The sequence below is a fragment of the Pinus tabuliformis genome, chromosome J, assembly GCF_031772625.1.
Source record: "Pinus tabuliformis cultivar Carrire ecotype Pingquan chromosome J, CPIR1, whole genome shotgun sequence".
NCBI classification, from domain to species: Eukaryota; Viridiplantae; Streptophyta; class Pinopsida; order Pinales; family Pinaceae; genus Pinus; species Pinus tabuliformis.
The window spans coordinates 1,359,152,053-1,359,176,912 of record NC_142295.1 but is presented as its reverse complement, the minus strand read 5'-3'; the positions used below and the strand labels follow the sequence as shown (position 1 = coordinate 1,359,176,912).

Genomic DNA, 24,860 nt, shown 5'->3' with positions numbered 1-24,860 from the left:
CAGGATTCCCCGATGAGAGAAGGGGAATTTATCATGGAGCTATTTGACTATGAAGAAACAAACCTTTTCATTTAGTACTTATAAAATCTCCAAAGAAAACCTAGGATACATTACGCCTTACCTACAGACCTATAGCTTAGCAAATCTGATACTGTGAAGGCATGGTTTACTACCATATTTAAAACATTTTGGGACAATTTTGTAGGGTAGATGGCATACTAACATTTGCAATGGAGATACTATACCAAAGATTAGAGTTATATAGTAATTATTCGAAAGACACATTATTACATGCTTCCAGCAGATAAATGCATAAAGAGATTCAGGAAAACTGTTGAGTATCAGATAGAATCCTCCTAAAATAAATGATACAATGATTTCTTTTGCATATGAATGAAGAATTTAAGTAAGAAGGTATGCCTAGCATTAGATGAAGTGTACTGAAGCTAGGTAAGAAAAATGTAATAAACTGATACCCTACAGCTATAATACTTCTGAAGCAAACATAAGTCATTCTATCCAGTAGAGATTTAACCAGAAGAATCAAACAGGGAATAAAGTGTGATTATACTATCGACATTCATAAGATGTTTCCATCATTATTTCTGTATCAGAAAAATTGGGCATATGGACGAAAGATCTAAGTTAATTTAGAAGATAGAAAATGACATCCATTGAATCTACAAGCAAACTTAATGAAATATCCATAATCATAGGAGAATTCCAATTCAAACATTTAGCATAATTAAGCAAGTTTTCTCACTGCCCGGATCGGGTTTATGTTTAAAGAAACCAGAGGGCCAGACCGAAACAGCCACGATGACCCTCAAAAACCTCGTACATCCAGCATAGTCGTTTTCTTCTCAAACTAATAACAAAAGATAAAAATAAATATAGCTGACAACGGAACTATGGGCAAACTTAAGCCCTACAAAAAAAGTTGCACTATCACTACCAGGTAGTAGAAAACGTCCTTCCACGAAAGATTGTGTAAACCAAGGTTCGTGCGTAAAAATTCAAAAAGCCCAAGTGAACCGAGGGCATATCTAGCTTCACTGAGTTTGAAATACACAGACATCCATAGACAACAAGACGAAAGTGATTTGAACAGAACCATAAGAAACAAACTAAAGGAAAACCCATGTGGAGCGAAAGTCACCAACCTATCAAGCAGACGACCAACACTAAGTAAATGCTTTAGTTTCATGAATCTGTGTGACAAGTTAGTCATTCTAGGGGTGTACCTGAGACAATGAAAAGCATACCATCAATAAAGCAACCGAAAGAAAATTATAATTGTTAATCAATACAACCTCTATCGAAGGGGAGAGATTTTGGGGGTTACCTGTTGAGCCGTAAGAACCTAGAACTACTCTGCAAACCTGCAAGGTAAATCACATAATTCAGGTTAAGATGATAGGGAAAAAACCAATAAGAAGGGGAAATTAACTCTAGAAGTGGGGTTTCTCTTAAATTCTCAGGGAGAAGCTCACCTAAGACCATGGGTAGTGCCATTTCGGTGAGGGGTGTGATAGCGAGGACGTATTGGCGTTACTTTTGTCAACAAGGAGAGTAACCAAAATGAAAGTTAACTAGAAGCTAATTCAAGTGACAAATGAAATTAAAGCTAATGGAGTATAAATAGAGGGCCGAAGATCACCCTATTCTGCATGGAGTGGCTGCCAAGTCGAGCAATCACTATGAAAACCTTAACTCTTTCATCAAATGGCCAAAGGCAGAGGGAGGAGTTGTTAGAATGTGAACTGTGTGAGAAGGGAAGGGTCGTAGCACAACAGTAGAAAGGAGAAACCCTTACCCCAAACTCGGCCCTATACGCCGGAAGGAGAAAATGGAAATCCCTAACGGAGAAGGTAGTCAAAATGATGTTAGGGTTTGGAGGGAGAATCTGGTTTGTAGATCAAATTGTGATGAATCTGGGCCCTTGAAAACACATCAAAAAATTCAACATTGGGGATGCGGCCTAGGGGACGGATGCACAGGTTCCAATTCGGTTGAATGAATAGGGGTTACACCTAGCATCATAATGGAATTCCATACTTCCCTGGTCTGTATCACAAGAAACAAATGAGTACATCTGTTATACACCAAAATATAACACCCTGCGTCATGTGTAAAAATCGTTACCACTATAGGAGAAAGGGAAAATGTAAAGGGGTATGGGGTAGGGTGTAATATGTAGGAAATATACCTATAGAGTTTAACCACATTCACAACCCCCCTTGCCATGACCAAGGTTACTCATGCCTTACCTAAACATAAAAAAGGATCTAATTATTTAGCAATGATGAGTAAAGGCTTAGGTATATCTATTTTTAATTATGGGGGTGTAATAAGTTTTAAGAATGGTATAGATTTCATAAAGAAAGAAGATAAATAAACAAAAAATTGGGGATGTAAATTAGGTTCGTTACAAATGGTATTGAAGAACAGTTCTACTTTTGAGCCTGTAAGGGGGCATCTACGTTAAAGCAGGCTATGCAAAAAGAAAGGAAATATATGTATATATAATATGTCAACTGTTGTTATCGAATCTGAATTGTGGTGTATGTAAAAATCTAAATTTGAACAGTTATGGAAGGACCTCTACCACCTAATACAGGAGAAGAGGAATTGTACGTGGAACCGAGGGAAGTAGGAAATACTGCTGCTGTAAGCTCTCAGTTGGTGGAAATGGTAGAGACACTGCAATTGTAGTTAGTTCAACTCTGTAGCAGTAATAAAAAGTTGTTGAGAGCCAATGAAGAACAGGAGAAACTAATCCGAGAATGGACAAAGAAGTGTAGTTATGAAAGTGTAGACAAGGAATATATGAGGAAGATAGAATCTAATAAGTCGAGAAGAGGGGGAGAATCTAATCTCGAATCACCAAGGGTGTATAAGAAGCGAAGGAAAGCCAAATTACAAGGAGAATTTAGAAAAATCAAGCCACCAGTATTTGATGGATAGAAGGAGGAGGATGCAGAGGCATGGCTGTTGAATATGACTAAATATTTTCAAGTATATGAATATGAAAACAATCTGAAATCACGATTGGAAATTTATCAATTGCAGGGTAAAGCCACCCTGTGGTGGAAGGAGAGAAATAGTGTTCAAACGCTTGAAGAAAAAACAATGTCATGGGAGGAATTTCAGAAGCAATTCAAGGCCAGATTCCTAAGTGAGAGGTATTATGATGACAGGTCTAAGGAATTCCATGAGTTGAAGTTGGGCCAACTAACTATGGATGAATTTCTAAACAAATTCAACAATTTGTTGTGATATGTACCCTATTTGAAAGAAGAGAAAGCTAAAATTCAGTGGTTCCTGAACTGTTTTCCAGTCTCTTACAAGGAGAGAATTGAGTTTGACAACCCAAAGACCATGGATGAAGTGGTCAGAAAGGTGAGGCTATGTTATCAACAGTTTAAAATTAAAAATGAAGGTGGCAAACTCTGGAGGACCAAAGAAGGCGGTAGAACTGGTGGAGGAGTGGAGAAGAAAACCACTCTACTTGAGAAATTTTTGTAGAGATCATCAAAAAAGGAAAGGGTTTAGAGGAGAAGGACCCTTGCCAGCTCAGTCCCACATGGGTTCAAGAGTGACAAAACATAACAACAAAAAGAATGGCACCGCCAAAGAACCACTAAGGTGTTGGGGATGTGGGGAACCTCATATGATGAGGGACTTCCCACACAAATATTAGTCTATGAAAAACATACAGGCAGTTCGGAAGGCCACTACGGTAAATGATGTTGCAAGAAACATATCGAGGATCAGTTCTACCCTGGAAAACTGATGAGCTAAACATCAGACCACTATGCTGCAAATAGAAGGTGATGAGAACCAATATTGTAGCAAGAATTTTGCAACTGCTGGAGCTACCAGCTTTACTTTATCAACCTGGGGTTCGTACAGACTTGGAGGTGACAATGCTATATACACAAGTAAAAGTGATGATTCTGACTTTTTTCATTGTTGAGAGGGCGAGAGACCACTAGGGTTTTCAAGCCAGACTTCTATGGATTCAGAAGAAGCTTGATAAATAATGAAAGAAAGAGGAATCTACTCTATGAGAAATCTTATCTACTGCAATAATGAAAGAGACCAAAACTCAATGCTAAAACACACCATTTCCTAACTAATTGCTAAGAAACTATGCTTTACAATAATGCCAAGCTAACATGTATGCAATGCTACTGTTCGAAGCATGGAAGTTCAAAACATCAAACATTATTGCTATGCATGTAAAGGACTGAAATAAATATGTTTTTCTCTTTTTGTTCTTTTTATGGAAAATCAAGTGTAAACCCATCTCTTTGGTTATGTGGCAGGTGGCTTAGTGATGTTGGTGGATGGTTGGGAGGTTTAGGAGATGGTTGGAAGGTTTGGGAGTCACTTGGGTAACATGGTGTGGCTTCCTAGAGGTTTTCTCTCAATTCGGCCTCAAAACAGGCCACTACAGGAAAACCTATAAGATGTACTAGAAACCTATAAGATTCCCTGTATTTCTATAGGATACAACCGAGAGCAAAACGATGGTTGTTGGAGGTGATGGAACACTTAGGAAAGGTGGTGGATGGGTGGAATGGAGTGATAAAATTCCTAGGATCACTCAAAACTCAAAACCAAGGTTAGGAGATGGTTGGATTCGCTCAACATGCTTGGAGGAATTTCTATGTAAAATAATGAGATTGGTGAAGATCTTGGTGAAAGCAAGGAATGATTATGGCTGGATGAAGTTGGAAGGTGGTTTTCTGCTCTGATATCTCTTTATATTTCTGAGGCACCTACTTTGCATCAAACATTTATAATTTACAAAAATTCATGTAGACAAGAAGAATTCTAACAAGCTAGAAAAGAAGAATTTAATGAACTAGTTGTCTACTTCATGCATGATTAAAATTGCTGAATAAAATGGAATCATGGATGATATCTACTGTAAGACTGAAGATGGAAGAGATGGTAATTAAATCCCACACTTGAAAAACTAATCAAATGCTACTTCAAGTACAGTAAACTCTAAATCTTATGAGAAAATGGAAATCTGTCTTTTTGGGGCTGCATAAGGGTCTTTTCCTCAAATCATGATCCCTGAGGGAAGAGGTGAGGCCAAGACACCTACTGACAACTTTGTGGTGCTCCTTTTATCCCTTCTAACCTGCTACTGAAGTAAAGCACAAATGGAAGCAAACTAATAAACAACTAATCAAATCTACATTACTTGCAATGAAATACTTCTAAAGACAATTTAACCATGAATCTATGAAACTAAGCCAAGCATACAGATACAAGAAGAGGAGCCTCTACTGCTAGGGTTGGGACCTAACCCAAGATCTTCAGCCTTCTGATTTAACTCAGTGTTGGATTAGAAAAAAGCTCATTTTCATTATCAAAACAGAAAATTACATCAATGTCTTCCACAAGTCTGGAGCTCAAAAATAACTAGTGTTTTTACAACAAAAATTCGAATCCTAATGAGGCTCTAGGTCTCTCTAATTATACAAATGAAGTCCCCAATGACTTCCTTAAATCTAAGGAGGCTCAGCTCTCAAACTCATGATGAACTAACTCTTTGTCTATCACTTGCTCAGTTGCCTTTTGATCTTCATGACTTGGCTGATTGCACTCCGAGCTGGTGTGATTAATGGAGGAATATTCGAATGGGGAGGAGTAAATGAGGAGGATTTACCTCCTACAATCTCTCTCCCTTGTCCCATTCGAGTTTCAAACCTTAGTCTTGCGAAAATTCCTTGATTTTCTCTTCCAAACTTGCATTCAATGCATATTAGTTGACTAGGCATAATATCTCACTTTAACTAATCTCAATAAACAAAATATAATCAAAACATGTAATAAATTGTGAGAGGAGTTGATTTGACTAGCTAGGAGGTGAATTAAGTCCCATATAATTACCCAATGATGAGGCTCATCATCACCCCCCTACTAAAAGTGTTTCTCATCCTCTGAGAAACTTAATCAATATCCATGTCTTTCATAGCTCTAGTGGCCTCCCTAACATCCCATGCTTCTATTGTGGTTTCCTCTTCTTGTGCATAGAATCCTGCCTTCTTTTCTACCTCCTCCCACTACTTTCTTTCTTCTTCTTCCTTCCTTCCTTCTAACATCCCCAAGAGCAGTGGTGGACTGAGTCTCAAGCCAATCCAATTGACTTTGAGCCTTTGGATGGATTTCTTGTACATGGGTGTCTTGTTCAGTGCTTCTCTCATCCTTTGAGGAGAGTGGTACTCTTGATATTCAAACTATATGGAAAAGTATTCCATCTCCTTAGGCAAGCTTTCATGCTATCATCCCCTAACAATCTGAACATGTCCTCAAAATGTGTAATGGCTTGCTCTTGGGAATCAAGACACCTGGGTGCAAGTTGAGGATCATTTGCAATTAAATTATGTGTGCTAATGATAGCCATTGGATTGGATTGCTCAGCTCTGATCATAAGAGGCTTTGTTTGTTCCATTGCCAATATCCTCTTCATTTCTGCAACCCTTGCTTCCTCGTGGTTCATCCATGTTGCCAAAGCCATCAACTGTAAATCCCCTAGCTTTGCATTAGGGTCCCATACATTCATATCTGTCAAAGCCATGTTACGCAGGTAGAACTTAGACATCTTAGCCCTATCCTCTAATGTACTTTTATCAGAGAGATCAATGAACTATTTATAATACTGGAATGGCATGGTGACTCTCTGTGATAGGGTATTTATTTGGAACTGTAGCCATTCTTCCTTAAGGTATAGTGCATAGGACTTAGCTAGCATCCTGCACTAGATTTCTTCTAAAGATAGACTAGCCATGGACGCCAATTGATTCTCTCTTTCTTGCAATTGTCCTTTCAACCATGCATTTTCCGCCTCCAATTGATTTTTCATTATGGCCTCTCTGTCGATCAAGCTACTTAGTTCCCTTCCCATCTCTTTGAGATTCTCCTCCATGTGACCAATGTCCTCCACTCCCTTGGACTTGGCAATCTGCATCCATCTATGAGTTCAAGCTCTTTCTTTCTCAAGCATACAGAATAATGGAATGGCAAATTTTTGTGGAATGACCCTGTCCCCCTCAATAAATCAATGGTAGGAGTCAAGGTTAGGTTGAGGACTAGGTTCCCTTAACTCTTGGTCCTCTATCTTTGTTTCTGGATGCATACTTCTCTCCTCGTCCAATTTTTGAGTTTTTTGTAGGTTTAACATAGTTTCCTGTAGGACCGCCTCTACTTCCTTTAGGATGCCTTTTCCTTTGGATGAGGTAGACCTGGTTACAGGCTTTCTCACATATGTGATGGGAGACTTAGGGGAGGTTTGTGTTGAGGGTCCTTCTTCTTGAGTTTTTATAGGAGGAGCCATCTTCTCCTGCTGTTTAGGTGAGTCCTCAATAATAATGGGAACCTTGGTTGGAGTTTGGGGTTTTCCCTGCCTTATCCTTGTGGTTTTCCTTGTTCTCAAGTATAAGGGGTTTTTCCTTTTTCTTTTTCCTTTTTGTTTGATAGGGGTGCTAAGGGAAGTGAGGGCAACTGCTTCCTCTCTCTCAGTGGGTTTTGGAGACACCCTATGTGACTCCTCCTTGTCTTCTGCCTCCTCGTTTCCATTGCCCTTTTTACCTATACCTTGTTCTGAAGTATAAGGGGGTTTTCCTCTGTCTTTTGCCTTTTTTTTGATAGGGGTGCTAAGGGAAGTGAGGGAAGCTACTGCCTCTCTCTCAGTGGGTTCTGGAGACACCCTAGGTGACTCCTCATCTTTTGCCTCCTCTTTTCCATTACCCTTTTTACCTATGCCTTTCTCCCTCTATATCCTCATCTTGTTTATCAGTTTCCTCCTTGACATCTTCCTCTGTTTCTTCATCACCTCCCTTCTCTTTCTCTTCCTCTTCATCCTCATCTATCTCCTCTTCATCCCTCTCTACTTCTTCTCCATCAGTTTCTGTCTCTTCTTCACCATTTTCACTAATAGTAGGGCTAATATCATATGTTAGGGCTTTGATATCCTCATTTGTCTGCATGTCTCTAAAAAATTCCCATTGGATAGGTATTCTGAGGTTTTGGAGGGAATCTTATATGATGATTCTAATTAACCCATGGTGGGCTAATTGTTGGTGATTTCCTTCCTGCACCTTTATGCTTGTATCTATCAGTGATTGCAGAAGGAAATATGGTATGCTGTGCCTGTGGTGAGGAGGTGTTTTTGCTCCAAATCTCAATTCTTCAAGGAGCCTAAAGTGATAACCGTAAACCACACTATACCTACCTTCACATGATATGTATTTGATAAGGTGGTAGCTTACCTAATTGCACAGGTATGGTAGGCTTGTTCTCCTTACTCCATTCTTGTCCTCAATGGGCTCCTCTCCCTCTAAAAAGAATTTCTTCTTGGAAGTCTGGCTATCTCACTCGTCTTTCTTTCTCCAAGGCACACTAGGCGAAGTGTGGTAATTCTAATTATGAGTTCAGGGGTGAGTTCTATGGAGAGGCCTCTCACCACAATAGTGGTATGGGTTCTGGTTAGTGGAGTGAGGGAGAGAGAAAAATCTCGAGCCACCTCATCATCATGCCCCCTCAATTTCTCAAAATACCCCATCCAATTTTGCCTCGTGAAGATTTATAACATAGGAGGGTGTTGGTGAATCCTCACAGCGTTAATGGGCTCCCTTCTATTATACCCCATTTCATTTTTTTGGTGAATTTGGAGGAGCAAATATGGTTGATACAAATTTTAATGCAAGAGGAAATGTGACTGAAATACTTGAGGAGACAATTCCCTTACACAACTATCAAATTCACTCAAACTGGGAGATCTTTCTGTTCTATTCACTTGGAAAAATGGAAGGAAATGCATAGCCTACCTCCTCATGGTGTTTTTTGTATCCAACCCTTATGTTTTCCCTTCTAAAACTACTCTCGGCCAATCCTGTAGACTGTTTGACTGTATCCTGTACGATTCTTGTGTAATCCTGTAGGAAGTCCTGTGTAGGAGAAAGATGGATTTTTTCTCTTTTTTAGGTTGCTTGGGTACGAGAGTGATTTTGCTAGAGCGAACCTCGAGGAGATGAGTGCATGGCTGCATGGGGATGAACGATTATTTCCTCTTATGGTTGAGTTGAGTGAAGTGGTGTGCTGGCTGCCGAGGTACAATTTTTTCTATTTTTGGACCATTGGTCCCCACTAACACCTCATCATTCCCCTCTCCTCGTAATCAACTCCCACTTTGGGCATCCGTAACCTTAACCACCTTCATCCTCCTCCTCTCTTTTTGACTTGACTGTTGCCACGTGTGCGAGGACCAACTATTTTGTCTTTGTCGACTGAATGAAGGTGGCCAATTTAACTGGCCACCTTTCGCTTGTAAACAAACTCGCTCACAACCTTTACATATTTTGACTACAGAATGAAAATGAGAGAGTGAAGCAAGATACTTACCTATGGTGCTAATACCTTGCTACAGTTTGTTGAAGACATGAGGTGCTTGTTGTGTGTTGGCTGCATGTTATTTTTCCTTCCTTTTTTATTGCCCTTCGATGATTCCCTTGATGTGCAGGTACCTAGTGTTGAAGATGATGGTGCTGCTACTGCTCTAGAGCTTCTTCTTCCCTTGGATCTTCATGCTGGAAGCTTACTGCTACTCATGATTTTTATTTTGTGGGATAGGCTGCTACAGGATTTCCTACAAGATGTGTTGTAGTTGCTTCTCCCTTAGAATTTTTAATCATTTCTTCTGTTGGGACTTTGAGGATGATTACATGGATAGAGAGGAGGTCTAGGAGTGTGAATAATGAGAAGTACACTCACATGTTGTTCCCTTATGCTCCATGTTTCATTTTACTCTGTATTCTCTTTTGAAGACTGTGAATTTTTTTTGAAAACTGATTTTTTTTATGATGGATGCAGGGGTGATCATGGTGGAGAGAGGTATGGTAATGAAGTTAGGATATAGGGTTTTTTCTTTTTTTTTGACATGGGAAGGTCATTTCCTTTCCCTAGTGTTACTCATTTTAGGATTCTGAAGCCACTGTAATTCCTACATGATCATCCTGTAGGTTTACAGGGAATCCTGTAGAAAACACATTACCCATGCAAACTGAGGAAAATGAGTGAAGAAATGAAAGGAATGGTGGAATGATGAAGATAATGGATGGAAAAATAAAAATGTGAGTGAAATAGGTCCCTTTTGATTCTCCTTTGCTCTCTGATTGTCCTCTTTCTGACCTGCATACAATTTTTCATGATTTTTTCCTTTTCTGTTTTTCAATTTTTATTTTTTTTTAAACAACTAGCCTGCCTCCAAGAGGTTTTCATTTTATTTTCTTTCCCTGGGCACCTTAAGAGAGGTTTTCACCGAGAGATATTTTTATTTCTCTTTTTTATTTTTCTATTTTCTACACCATTGGGCCGCCCCAAGAGGTCTTCAACACAATAGTGGGACTCAGGTGCCTCATGGAGGTTTTCATCTAAGTCCTTATTTTTATTTTTTATTTTCTTAGTGACTTAATGAGACGGGAGATGAAACTTGCTCCATGACCATCACATATTTATTGATACCATCAATGAACTCTTGCTTTGACAATGGCCTCTTGTAAACTTTCAGTCTGTGCCCATTAACATGTAAAGGAATGGCCTCTACATCTATGGTTTTGATCTGCACTGAACCATTATCATGACGTATCTCTATAACAAAAGACCCTAACCATCTTGTCCTTAACCTTCCCTTAAATTCTTTATATCTGGAACCATATAACAAAGCCTAATCACCTTCTTGAAATTGCTTGTCCTTGATGTTATTATCATGCCATATCTTCCTCTAAAGTTGAGTTACCTTTGTATGTAGGAGGGTGTGCATTTTGAACTCATCTAAAACATTCAACTGGAGCAACCTCTCTTTTTGTGCACTGTTGAGATCTAGATCTAGTTGGGCTGCCATACTCAATGTGTTATACTCAAATTCAGTGGATAGCAGGGCCTTTTTCCCATAGACCAGCTCATAGGGTGTGAATCTAGTGGTGGTCTTCCAGGTGGTATTATAGGCCCAGGTGGCCTCAACTAGTTTATCTGCCCAATCTTTCCTACTACTGCTAACCACTTTGGTCAAGATGTCCTCTAACGCTCTATTGGTTACCTCCACTTGCCCATTAGCTTGTGGGTGATAGGGAGTGGAGGTCTTATGATTGATCTTGTGCTGGTTGAGCAATTCTTCAATCATGTTCGAGGTAAACTGACTGCCTTGATCAGTGACCAGTTCTCTAGGGCACCCAAATTTGTAAAATACATTCTCCCTTAAGAACTCATCCACCTTCTCCTCTGTTGTTGCCTTAATTGCCTTGGTTTCAGCCCACTTATTCAGATAGTTAGTGCACACAATGGTATTCTACTTTTGCTTGGAAGTAGGGTCAATAGGTCCAATGAGGTCCATGCCCCACTTGTCAAATGGCTCAAAAGTCACTTGAGGTTGCAGAGGCATTTCATCTCTTGGAGTAGGCTTTCCCATCCTTTTGAACTGATCAAACTGACTAGTATATCTTTTCACATCCTGGTGAAGAGTGGGCCAATAATACCCACCTTGTAAGACTTTAAATGTTGTCCTCTTTGCTACAAAGTGACCTCCACAAGGCCCACCATGACAGGTCAGAAGGATGTCAAAGACTTCCTCCTCCCTCACACATCTTCTTATAATTTGATCTGGACCAAGTTTGAAGAGGTTGCCCCCAATCCAGGTGAAGTGGGCACTCTTCCTCACAATCTTTCTTTTCCCTTTGTCAGACAGATTCAGTGGAACTGTGTATATACCAAATAGTTTGCTATGTCAACAAACCATGGAGACAGAACTAAAATGGCGAATAAGTGCTCATCTGATAACTGATCATCAACCATTCTCTCTTCACATGCAGGCAAATTTAATCTGGACAAAAAGTCTACAACAACATTTTCCTTTTCGGGCTTATCAACAATAATTAGATCAAACTATTGTAATAAAAGTAACTGTCTAATGATCTAGGCATTCACATCATGTTTATTCATTAAATATTTGATTGTAGCATGGTCAGTATGTACAAATTTTTGATATCATGTAATATAATGCATAAATTTATTCAATGAATGCACAATAGCTAGGAGCTCCTTTTTAGTCACTATGTAGTTCAGTTCGGCGTTTGACAGATTCTTACTGATAAATTAAATGGCAGAAGGAAATTTCTCATCTACTTGGCCTAGGGATGCTCATATGGCTTTGTGTGAGGCATCAGCATGAATATGAAAAGGAAGGGCCCAATTTAAGCCTCGGAGAATCGATGCAGTGGTTAACTTGTCCTTCAAGGTGTCCAATGCCTCTTGACAGCGTTTTGACCACACAAACTCAAAGTCTTTGGCCACTAATCCAAATAAAGGAGAAGCCAACTTGCTGAAGTCTTTTATAAACCTTCGGTAGTATCCAGATAACCCTAGGAAGCTTCTTACATCTCTATGCTTTTATGGAGGTGGGACCCTTTGGAAGATAGCTATTTTGTTTGGGTCCACCTGCAGTCCTTGTTGAGATATTGAATGACCTAGCACGGTCCCTGCAGTCATCAAGGATTCACATTTCTCAGGATTGAGAGATAGGTTCATTTCAATGCCTTTGTGCAGAACCTTACCTAAGTTGGACAGAGCCTCATCAAAATCACCTCCATAAGGTGTGAAATCATCCATATAGATTTCTACCACATCATGGACTAACTTGGCAAAGATACTCAGACTACTCTGTGAAAAGTGGCAAGAGCATTGCATAGGACAAAAGGAAGGACCCTATAGGCAAAAGTACCATAAGGACAAGTGAAGGTGGTTTTATTCTAGTCTTCTGGGCTGATCTGGATTTTAGTGTACCCGTTGAATCCATCTAGGAAAGAGAAAAACTTTTTCCCTGCTAGGCCATCTAGCACTTGGTTGATGAAAGGTAGAGAGAAATGGCCCTTCTTTATGGCTTTGTTTAACTCCTTATAATCGACACAAATCCTCCACTTACCATTTTTCTTGGAACCAACACCAAAGGAGAGACCCACTCACTATTTGAGATAGGGTAAATGAATCTTGCATCTAACAATTTTTGCAGTTCTTCTTTGACTATATCATTAAGAGCTAGATTCATCCTTCTTTGGGGTTGTCAGATAGGCTTGCAACCTTCCTTCATATAAATATGGTGAGTACACAATGAGGGGTGTACTCCCGTCATTTCTTGGTAACTCCAAGCAAAGACATCCAGATGTTCCTTTAGCATGTTGCACAACTTTTCTTCTTGGAGAATAGAAAGAGATGGATTGATTTTCAAAGTTCTCTTGGGGCCGAATTCTATGTTTTTGACATGGACAGGGTTGGAATCGGCTAAGCATAGATCAATTTAATGGTTGTTTTTGTTCCCCTTACTACTTCTTCTAAGGATAATGTACTGGGAGTTGGACTTTGCAGTACATATTCGATAAAATCATCTTCATCCTACTCTCCCCCTCCCATGGTTGTTTCTAAAGTATAGAGTTCGTCAGAATAATATTCATCTTCCTCCTCCTCTTCCAGCCACAAAGGTAATTCATGTTCTAGAGATGGCTGATCAGGAAGGTATAAGACTAACTTCCTGGAAATATTCCCATTCTTAATGGTCATATTTCCAGCTCTGCAACTAATGTAAGCATAAAAAATGGCTAACCAAGGCCTCCCAAGGATGAGAGGTTAACCAGTAAGCTTAGCCTTAGGCTTGAGAACTAGGAAATCTATAGGGTATTACCAAGAATCAATGGAGACCTTCACATCCTTCACAATCCCCTCAGGGGTCACTATGGAGCGGTCTGCAAGTTGCAGAATTGTTGTGGTCTTCCTTAATGAACCTTGGAGGTTGAGCTTGAGCATGGTGTCCTTGGTAATCACATTAATGGCAACCCCAAGATCGATCAAAGTGTGTGTAACAATGGTGCCATTGATGTGGACATCTACTACAGGGCTTCCAAGGTCCAAATACTTTGGACAAATTACTTGCCCCAACATTAAGTTGGACAGTTGTCGAATGACATTAATGGTAGGGGCATCTCTTCTTCACCTCCATGGATGCTTGAAGCACTTATCCTTAATCAACTTGTTGTAAATAGGTACATCCTTAATAGATTGGAGAAGTGGAATTTTGACACATAGGTTTTTCAATTCTCCCAGAAGTTTAGTCTCTTCTAGGGTAGGCTGGAGTGGTTAGGTTAATCTCTCAGGAAAGGATGGTGGATTTACTTTAAGCACGCTTTCCTTTCTTTCTTCCTCAACCTCCCTAGGTGGAGGTAAAGGTTGGTTGGTCGGGATTACTCTCCCAGATCTCAGGTTGATTTCCTGAATCTCCAGAGCATAAGCTGGATATGATGTCTCCCCATTGTATACTTTTTGTGCCTGTCTATTGTTCGGGTTTGGATTTGGCTGGGTAGGCATCTCGGGTTGTTTAGGTGAAGAAGAGTGTAAAATTTGTGGTTGGGTAGGTGGTGAAGGCAATAAAGCTAGAACATTGTTGTATTGGGGCCTTCACCCTTGGTGCGGTGCATTCCACTGAGGTTGTGGCATAGCCTATGGTTGAAATGACTGGCTGGCTGGCTAGGAAAGATATTGAGGTGGAAAGGACCAAGGAGGTGGTGTAGACTAGGAAGGATGAGCAGTGGGCCTCCAAGCAGGTATGGATGTGGTTTGGTTGGGGTTGTAATATTCACTGGATGACCCTTGCATGCCCTGCTGTTATGGCCTAGGCCCTTGAGGTCTCCTTTGGTTTATGTAGTAGATTTGCTCAGTGACCCCTTCAGCTCCTTGATATACAACTTTGAGTCCAGATAAAGAGGGACACTTGTCTGTGGAGTGGTTTTCTTCACATACTGAGAAAATTTCAATAGAATTCAATGGACATTCATTCCTAAGGTTCCTCCTAGTGCATCTAGGACAAAAAATGGCCAAGGATCTCTCTTCTTCCTCCTGCTTCCTCTTAATGTGCATAGTGTCCATCTGTAGGGCAAGGGTTTGTAGCATCTCACTTTTTAAATCCTCCAGCATATTTGCAATTTCACCCTTCATGAATGAATTGGAAGAGGATGGACTGACCATAGGTTGGCTACCCCTACCATTTTTGCTGGCTACCCTAGAATGGTTTCTAAAGACAGTCTTGATATCCTCACATGGTAACTGGTAGATATCCCCTCATACTAAAAAGTGTAGGGTATCCAAAAAGTCTTCCCTTGCTCCTCTAAGTAGAACCAGCTTCGGTGACTCAGGGTTATGTGTGCACCTGACGCTTTTGTAGCTAAGCTGGAATCTTTCTTCATAATCCTCTAGGGATTCACCATTGCCTAACGTCATCCTAAAAATTTCCTCTTTAGTGTCATTAGACCTATAGTAGTCCTGATACTTGTTGTTGAAGGTTTACTACGATGCCAAAATCTGATGAGCACCAGTATTGCAAAAAGAATGCTACAACTCCTAGAGCTACCAGCTTTACGTTATCAACCCGGGGTTCATACAAACTTGGAGGTGACAATGTTGTATGCACCAGTAAAACTGATGATTCTACCTTTTTTCATTGTTTAGCTAGCGAGAGACCACTAGGTTTTTCAAGCCAGACTTCTATTTATTCAGAAGAAGCTTGATAACTAATGAAAGAAAGAGGAATCTACTTTATGAGAAAGCTTATCTACTGCAATAATGAAAGAGACCGAAACTCAATGCTAAAACACACCATTTCCTAACTAACTGCTAAGAAACTATGCTTTACAATAATGCCAAGCTAACATGTATGAAATTCTACTGTCCTAATCATGGAAGTTCAAAACATCAAACATTACTGCTATGCATGTAAAGGACTGAAATAAATTTGTTTTTCTCTTTTTATTCTTTTTATGGAAAATCAAGTGTAAATCCTATTCTATTTTGCTGATCTAGCAGGTGGCTTATTGATGATGGTGGATGGTTGGGAGGTTTAGGAGATGGTTGGAAGGTTTGGGAGACCTTTGTGTGACCTAGTGTGGATTTCTAGAGGTTTTCCCTTAGTTTAGCCTCAAAACAGGCCACTACAGGAAAACATACATGATGTACTAGAAACCTAAAGGATTCCCTGTATTCCTACAGGATACAGCTGAGAAGAAAACGATGGTTGCTAGAGCTGATGGAAGGCTTAGGGAAGGTGGTGGATGGGTGGAATGGAGTGAGAAAATTCCTAGGATCACTCAAACTCAAAACCAAGGTTAGGAGATGGTTGGATTCACTCAACATGCTTGAAGGATTTTCTATGTAAAATGATGAGATTGGTGAAGATCTTGGTGAAGGAAAAGAATTATTATGGATCGATGAAATTGGAAGGTGGTTGCCTACTATGAGATCTCTTTATATTTCTAAAGCACCTGCTCTACATGAAACATTTGTAATTTCCAAAAAGTCATGCAAACAAGAAGAAATATAACAATCTAGAAAAGCAGAATTTAATGAACTAGCTGTCTACTTAATGCATGAGGAAAATTGTTGAATAAAGTGGAATCATGGATGAGATCTAATGTAATATTGAAGATGGAAGAGATGGTAATTAAATCCTCCACTCACAAAACGGATCAAATTCTGGTTCAAATACAGTAAACTCTAAATCTTATGAGAAAATGGAATTTTGTCTTTTTTGGGCTGCATAAGGGATTTTTCCTCAAACCATGATCCCTGAGGCAAGAGGTGAGGCCAAGACACCTACTGACAGCTTTTTGGTGCTCCTTTTATCCCTTCTAACCTGCTACTGATGTAAAGAAAAAATGGAAGCAAACTGATAAACAACTAATCAAATATACATTACTTGCAATGAAATACTTCTAAAGACAATTTAACCATGAATCTATGAAACTAAGCCAAGCATACAAATACAAGAAGAGGAGCCTTTGCTGCTATGGTTTGGCCCTAGACCAAGAGCTTCAGCCCTCTAAGTTAACTCAGTGCTGGATCAAGAAAAATCTCATTTTCATTATCAAAACAGAAAATTACATCAATGTCTTCTACATATTTGGAGCTTGAAAATACTAGTGTTCTTACAACAAAAATTTAAATCCTAATGAGGCTCTAGGCCCCTATACTTATACAACTGAAATCACCAATGACTCCCTTAAATCTAGGGAGGCTTAGCTCCCAAACTAGAGATGAACTAACTCTTTTTCTATCACTTGCTCGACTGCCTTTTGATCTTCATGACTTGGTTGATTGCACTCCAAGCTGGTCTGATTAATGGAGGAATATTCGAATGGGGGAGGAGTAAATGAGGAGGATTTACCTCCTACAATCTCTCTCCCTTGTCCCATTTGAGTTTCAAACCTTAGTCTTGCCAAAAGTCCTTGATTTTCTCTTCCAAACCTGCATTCAATGCATATTAGTCCACTAGGCATAATATCTCACTTTAACTCATCTCATTAAACAAAATATAATAAGAAAATGTAATAAATTGTGAGAAGAGTTGATTTGACTAGCTAGGAGGTCAATTAAGGCCCATATAATTATCCAATGACGAGGCTCATCAAAAGGTTAAATCTTAAACCAGACTGTGTCTATTTTAATATATCTGGGGGCTACTTTAAGCTTTATTAACCCCCAAACTGTAGAAACATGCAATCTTAAAACATAAAAATTCATAAATGCATGGCTAGTACAGCTAGCGACAAGAACTAAGTAGAGAATAACTCAGTATGTGAAGCAGTGCCCTATTGATTTTAATGGCAATTCCTCAAAGGTAGAATTGAATCTTCTCCCAGTTGCATCATATGACATATTAGTGGGAATGGACTAGCTAGAACAATAAGTTTCTATTATGAATTGTTTGGAGAAAACAATGACATGTGTAGGAATGATTGGGGTCCCGATAATAATTAAGGGAAAAATGAAACCGATAATGGTTTGACAAATTTCAACCTTACAACTGAAAAGAAGTGCCAGAAAAGGCTGTCAACTATATTTGGCACAGGTTGAGGCCAACCCCCAGTTGTTTGAACAACAGAAGTTAGAAACGATTACAATTATCAAGGAATTCCTGGATTTTTTCCAGAAGAAATTTCGAGATTACCCCCATCTAAAGATATAGACTTCAAGATAAATCTAGTGCCCAGGGCTATTTCAGTGTCAAGGACTCCATATCATATGAGTACTCCAGAATTGCTGGAGTTAAAAATGAAGTTTTAGGAGTTACTACACAAAGTTTACAACAGACCCAACGTTTCTCCTTGGGGGGCACCGGTTCTATTTGTGAAAAAGAAGGATGGTACATACAAAATGTGTATAGATTACAGTCAATTGAACAAATTAACAGTGAAAAACAGATACCCCTTACCAAGAATAGATGATCTATTTTATCAAGTGAGAGGGGCCTCATTATTTTCAAAAATTGACCTGAGAAAGGGGTATCATCAATTATGGATTAAACAGGAAGATATTCAGAAGAGGGATTTTAGAAAACGGTATGGGCACTATGAGTTCATGGTGCTACCATTTAGTCTCACCAATGCTCCTGAACGTTCATGTATCTCGTGAACACCATGTTACACTAGTATCTGGACCACATTCTATTAGTCTTTATAGATGAAATTCTGGTGTACTCCAAAAACGAGGAGGAACATCAAGAAAATTTAAGGTTGGTACTATAGACATTAAGAGAACATAAATTGTATGCAAAAGCTAGCAAGTGAAAATATTTTAAAACCAAGATACAATACTTAGGACATGTTATATCTAAAGAAGGGTTAGCAGTAGACCCCGAGAGGATTGCAACCATTTTGGAATGGCCATTACCAAGGGATGTATCTACAGTTCGTTCCTTTATGGGAATTGTAGGATACTATCACAGATTTGTGAAGGAATTTTCCAGATTGGCATACCCCATCACCTCATTATAGAAAAAAGGAACAAAGTTTGAATGGATAGAAAAGTGTCAAGAAAGCTTCAATAAACTTAAAAAAATGTTGACCACGCCTCCTGTCTTATGGATATAAGATCTAGATTAGGAGTTTGTAGTATGCATGGATGCATGCCTTGAAGGTTTAAGAGGGGTGTTTCTACAAAACATTGTTGTACTAGCCTATGAATTCGGGAAACTGAAGAAAAATGAGAAAAATTATGCCGTGTATGATATGGAATTGGTTGTAGTAATTCATGTGTTAAGAATGTGGAGACATTATTTACTAGGTAAAAAGTTTGTTTTAATGACAAAACACATTAGTCTTAAATAATTTTTTATTCAATCCGACCTGAATGCGAGACATGCAAGATTGTTAGCCTTCCTTAGCAAATTCAAATTTGAAATCAATCATATTAAAGGGAAGGAGAACAAGATTGTTGATGCATTAGGTGAGCAAGGTCATGCTTCAGTTGTACACATGAGAGTAAGAGTAAGAACGGATTTTGAAGAACAGGTAAGGTTAGCTGGTCAACGGGACCAATAATATGAAGAATTGTATAAAAAAAAAACAAGGTATGTGATCAATCCTCAAGGATTGATCACCCGCCAAGGTAGATGGATAATTCCTAATAGCACCCCTCTCAAATAGATAATTTTGGATGAGAAGCACAAGGAGCCATATGCAGGCCACCCGGGATACCAGAGAATGATAACTGCTTTATGGAAATAATTTTTTTGGGCTAGAATGAAAAGGGAGGTGGTTGATTACATGGAAAGGTTCTTGTAATGACAACAAGTGAAAGTAGAACATCAACATCCAGAAGGTCTGGTGAATTCATTACCTATTTCAGAGTGGAATTGGGAAATTATTTCCATGGATTTCATAACTGGATTACCAAGAACTCCATACCAACATGATTCCATTATGGTGCTAGTATATGTACTGACAAAGAAACCCACTTTATCATGTGCAATCCACCTTTGGAACAACGCAAATTGCAAATATCTCCATGAAAGATATTTTCAGATTACATGGTATACCAAAAATGATCATATTAGATCGGGATGCAAAGTTTACTTCAAAATTTTGGAAATCATTGTTTGGGAATTTTGGTACCAAACTAAACTTCAGTATAGCATATCACCCACAGATGGATGTGCAAACTGAACTAATCAGTTCTTGGAAGACCTTCTTCGAATGTATGTGTTGGTTAGACCCGCAAAATGGGAGGACTATCTGCATTTAGCCGAGTTTGCCTATGACAATAGTTATCAGGCTTCCATTAAAATGAGCCCCTTTGAGGCTCCCTATGGAAGAAAATTCCATACCCCTCTCAGTTGGAGTCAGCAAGAGGATAGGTTGATCCTTGGACTCGAGCTCTTAGGTGAAATGGAAGAGATAGTGCAAACAATTCAGCAAAATATTAAAATTACTCAAGATCAGCAAAAAATTTATGCAGATAAAAAAAGGACTTTTAAATAATTTAAGTTCGGGGAACATCTGTATTTGAGAATAAGCCCAGTAGTATATCAATTAGCTACACCTGCTCATATTAAAGTACATAATGTATTTCATGTGTCTCTATTAAAATGTATGTGCATGATAGCTCTCATGTAATTGATTGGCATATTTTACAGGTGGAACCTGAATGATATTTCTTGTCCGAACCACTTCGCATTCTATAATGGAGGGAAACTGTACTATGGAATCCGGTCATATCTCAGGTTAAAGTGTAGTGGCTACACTTTACTGTTGAGGAAGCAACCTGGGAAAAATAATAGGTCATCAAGGCTGCTTATCCTGAATTATTTCCTGATGAATAATAACACCGAGGACGGTGTTAAGTTTGAAGGGGGGGATGATGTAACACCTCCCATTTTTTTTGAACTTAATTAGTTGTGTAATGGTTACGGCAGTGACTATGCTAGTACGTGATAAACATGTATGTTTGGATGTTTAAGTTTTTATTAATAAAGTTATTGATTTTATGTTGGAAATTTCATTGGCTGACACCAGAGTAGAGGATGAAACTTGCTAGAATCTGAGAGGAATTAGATTCAACATGATTTTAGATATATATATATATATCTATATATATATATATATATATATATTATATATATATATATATATATATGCCAACTCGGTGGGAGATAAAGACTGGGAATAAAAGCACTGCAAGTGGAAAAGGCAGGCTTTTAGCTTTAAGGAAAAAAAATGGAAAAGCCTAGGCTAAGGGGAAACATATCCCCTAAAAGCAGGACGTTGCCAAGGAAAAAAAATCTGTGAACATGGTAATGTTAAATAATTGTTATCAAGGCAGAGTAGTGGTTACTTATTCTTGGCAAGTTGTCATAGATGGGGGGATCAGAGCATTCAAGGTTGGGAGGTCTGGTGCTATCCACCATTGTTTTTCTGATCTCGAGTGTATTGGTTAGAAATTCTTAACTATACTTGAATATTGTTTTTTATTAGATGCATGTTGAAGGTTAGTTACCCACTGTAGTTTAATTAACTTTCTGAGTTGCAGATTTTATATAATTTGTGGGTAGCGTGCTGAAATTTTGTTGTATAAGTTTATAAATGGCTAAAATAGGAGCCTATACGTTAAGGCTTCCAGTGACTATATGCAAATGAATATGCTAACCAGTGTAGTTTAATTGGATAATGTTGGGCATATGAATTTTGAAATATTTTAACTGAAAGTATGCAGTTGAGGATGTATAGAGAATGCCAGACAGACAAGTCTATAAGTGATTTGATTAGGAATTATGTTCCTAAATTTTCGAGTACTGTTAAAAGAAGTGTATATTGGTGATTAGTTACAATCCATTTCAGGATTGCCCCGTGAGAGAAGGGAATTGTATCATGGATTTGTGTGACTATGAAGAAACAGACCTTTCTGTTTAGTAATTACAAAATATCCAAGGCAAACCCGTGATACTTTATGCCTTACCTACAGACATATAGCTTAGAAAATCCTGTAGTGTGAAGGCATACTTTACTACAATATTTAAAACATTTTGGGACAATTTTGTAGGTCAGATGACATATTAACATTAGAAATGGAGATACTATACCAAAGACTAGAGTTATATAGTAGTTATTCGAAAGACACATTATTACTTGCTTCCAGCAGATAAATGCATAAAGAGATTCAGGCAAACTGTTCAGTATGAGATAGAATTCTCCTAAAATAAATGATATAGTGATTTCTTTTGTATATGAATGCAGAATTTAAGTAGGAAGGTATGCCTAACATTGGATGAAGTATACTGAAACTAGGTAAGCAAAATGTAATAAACCGACACCCTACATCTATAATATTTCTGAAGCAAACATAAGTCATTATGTCCACCAGAGATTTAACCAGAAGAATCAAACAAGGAATAAAGTATGATTATATTATCGACATTCACATGATGGTTCCATCATTATTTCTGTATAAGAAAAATTGGGCATATGGACCAAAAATCTACGTTAATTTAGAAGACAAAAAACGACATCCATTGAACCTACACACAAACTTAACAAAATATCCATGATCATAGGAGAATTCCAATTCAATCATTTAGCATAATTAAGCAAGTTTTCTCACCACCACGATTGGGAAGATTAAAGAGACCAGAGGGCCAGATTGGAACAGCTGCGACGACGCTCGAAAACCCAACATAGTCGTTGTCTTCTCAAACTAATAACGAAAGATAAAAATAAATATAGGTATGGGAAAACTTAAGCCCTGCAAAAAAATCTGCACTATCAGTACGAGGTAGTAGAAAACATCCTTCCAGCAAAGATTGTGGAAACCAAGGGTAACGGGTAAAAACCCAAAAAGCCCAAGTGAACCGAGGGCATATCCAACTTCATTGATTTTGAACTACACAGACATCCACAGACAGCAAGATGAAATTGATGGGAATAGAACCATAAGATGCAAACCGAAGGAAAGCCCATGTGGAGCGAAAGTCACCAACCTGTCAAGCAGACGACCAAAACTAAGTAAATTCTTTAGTTTCACGAAGTCGTGTGTCAGATTAGTCGTTCTGGACACGTACCTGAGACAATAACAAGCATACCATCCGTAAAGCAACCGAAAGAAAAGTATAACTGGAAATCAATACAACCTCTATCGAAAGGCAGACATTTTCGGGGTTGCCTGTTGAGCCGTAAGAACCCAGAACTGCTCTCCAAACCTACAAGATAAATCATATAATCTGTGCTAACATAATAGGACAAAAACCAAGAAGGGGAAATTAACTCTAGAAGTGGGTTTGGTCTTAAATCTCAGGGAGAAGCTCACCTAAGACCATGGGTAGTGTCATTTCAGTGAGGGGTGTGATAGAGAGGAAGTATTGGCATTCCTTCTGTCAACGAGGAGAATAATCAAAATGAAAATTAACCAGAAGCTAATTCAAGTGACAAATGAAATTAAAGCTAATGGAGTATAAACAGAGGGTCAAATATTACCCTCTTCCGAATGGAGTGGCCACCAAGTCGAGCTGTCGCTGTGTAAACCTTATCTCTTTCATCAAATGGGCAAAGACAGAGGGAGGAGCTGTTAGAATGCGAACTCTGTGAGAAGGGAAGGGTCCTAGCACAACAGTGGAAATGAGAAACCCTTACGCAACCTTGGACCTCTACGCCGCAAGGAGAAAATGGAAAACCCCAACAGAGAAGGTAGTCAAAACGATGTTAGGGTTTGGAGGGAGGATCTTGGTCGTAGATGGAATCATTGCAGATCTCGGCAAATGTAAAGGGGTATGGGGTAGGGTGTAATATGTATCAAATATACCTATAGAGTTTAACCACATTGATACCCCCTTCACCATGACAAAGGTTACTAGTGCCTTACCTAAACATAACAAGGATCTAATTATTCAACAATGATGAGTAAAGACTTAGGTATATCAAGTTTTAATTATGAGAGTGTAATAAGTTTTAAGAATAGTATAGATTTCATAAGTAAGAAAGAACAAAAAAAAAAAAAAATTAAAATTTGGGGATGCAAATTAGGTTCATTACAGTAAGATCAGATAGATCCTCAAGAAAAAAAACAAGAGAAGGGAAATGGAAACCTATAGGTGGAATCTCATAAGAGAAAAGTGATAGAGGAATCCAGAAGGAATGTACCAATAAAGGAAATTGTTATTTCAAATGGAAAGGAAATATTGATAGGCCATGGGACATGGATATGGATAAAATTGAACTCTTAGACCTCATTGAATGTTGGATAGGTAAGGACCTATGAAATACACCATATAAAAAATGGTTGTTTAGAAAAAAATATATGTGGCTAAAAAATAAAAGGAATTCCACTTCTAAGGGAAGAAGTTCGTCTCTAGTATGTCTTGGCATCCAAAGATAAAGCCTCAATGATACTAACAAGCTTATGAAGGAAGACAAAAAGAGAGGAAGCAAAAGAAAAAAGGGGTTAAAACAAGATATGGGGGATGTGTTTGTCAATTTTGGACAATTGGTTCTCTTAACAGAGGTTTTTATCTACTATCCAACATCCTTTCCAATGAAGATAATTTCAAGGAATATGGGAGGACTTAAGTTCCAAGGAAAACAAATGCTCTAATCCTCTTCAAGATTTTTATTTTTTTTCTAATCGGGAGTCTCTATCTACTCTAAATATACACAAACATATATATACAATCTCCTATTGGCTAAGAAATATCCTAACAGACCAAAGGCAATTTTGACATTTGTCTCAACAACCCAACACCCCAACCTTGCACTTGCTAAATTTACAAAGGCCCATTTGGCCATAATATCAGCTCACTAAAAAAACTAAGAGCCCAACAGTACATGATTCTTCTATAATCATGACACATGTAATTACATCAAAAACCCAATATTTCTAATTTATACAAATTATATTTGAGGGAAATTTATTGCCCTTTGGAAATTCCATGATGCCCCTTAGGGTCTACCTAGAATATGTTGATTAGGGGTTGATGCTCCTACATC

General features: G+C 38.5%; 1 long non-coding RNA gene across 13 annotated transcripts; it reads right to left on the bottom strand.

The window, feature by feature from the left end:
- Positions 1-952: 952 nt before the first annotated feature.
- Positions 953-23,636, bottom strand: LOC149232434 (uncharacterized). 13 transcript variants are annotated; one of them, XR_016248152.1, is made up of 6 exons: positions 23,355-23,636; positions 23,188-23,251; positions 23,044-23,080; positions 22,486-22,942; positions 1,346-1,382; positions 953-1,244 (listed from the first exon to the last, which is right to left on the bottom strand). It is a non-coding gene; the product is annotated as an uncharacterized LOC149232434 (long non-coding RNA). The 13 variants fall into 13 exon arrangements; XR_016248151.1 differs by lacking the exons at positions 953-1,244; positions 1,346-1,382 and adding an exon at positions 16,989-17,355 and having other exon boundaries at positions 22,486-22,626; positions 22,862-22,942; XR_016248150.1 differs by lacking the exons at positions 953-1,244; positions 1,346-1,382 and adding an exon at positions 16,989-17,355 and having other exon boundaries at positions 22,486-22,861.
- Positions 23,637-24,860: the final 1,224 nt, after the last annotated feature.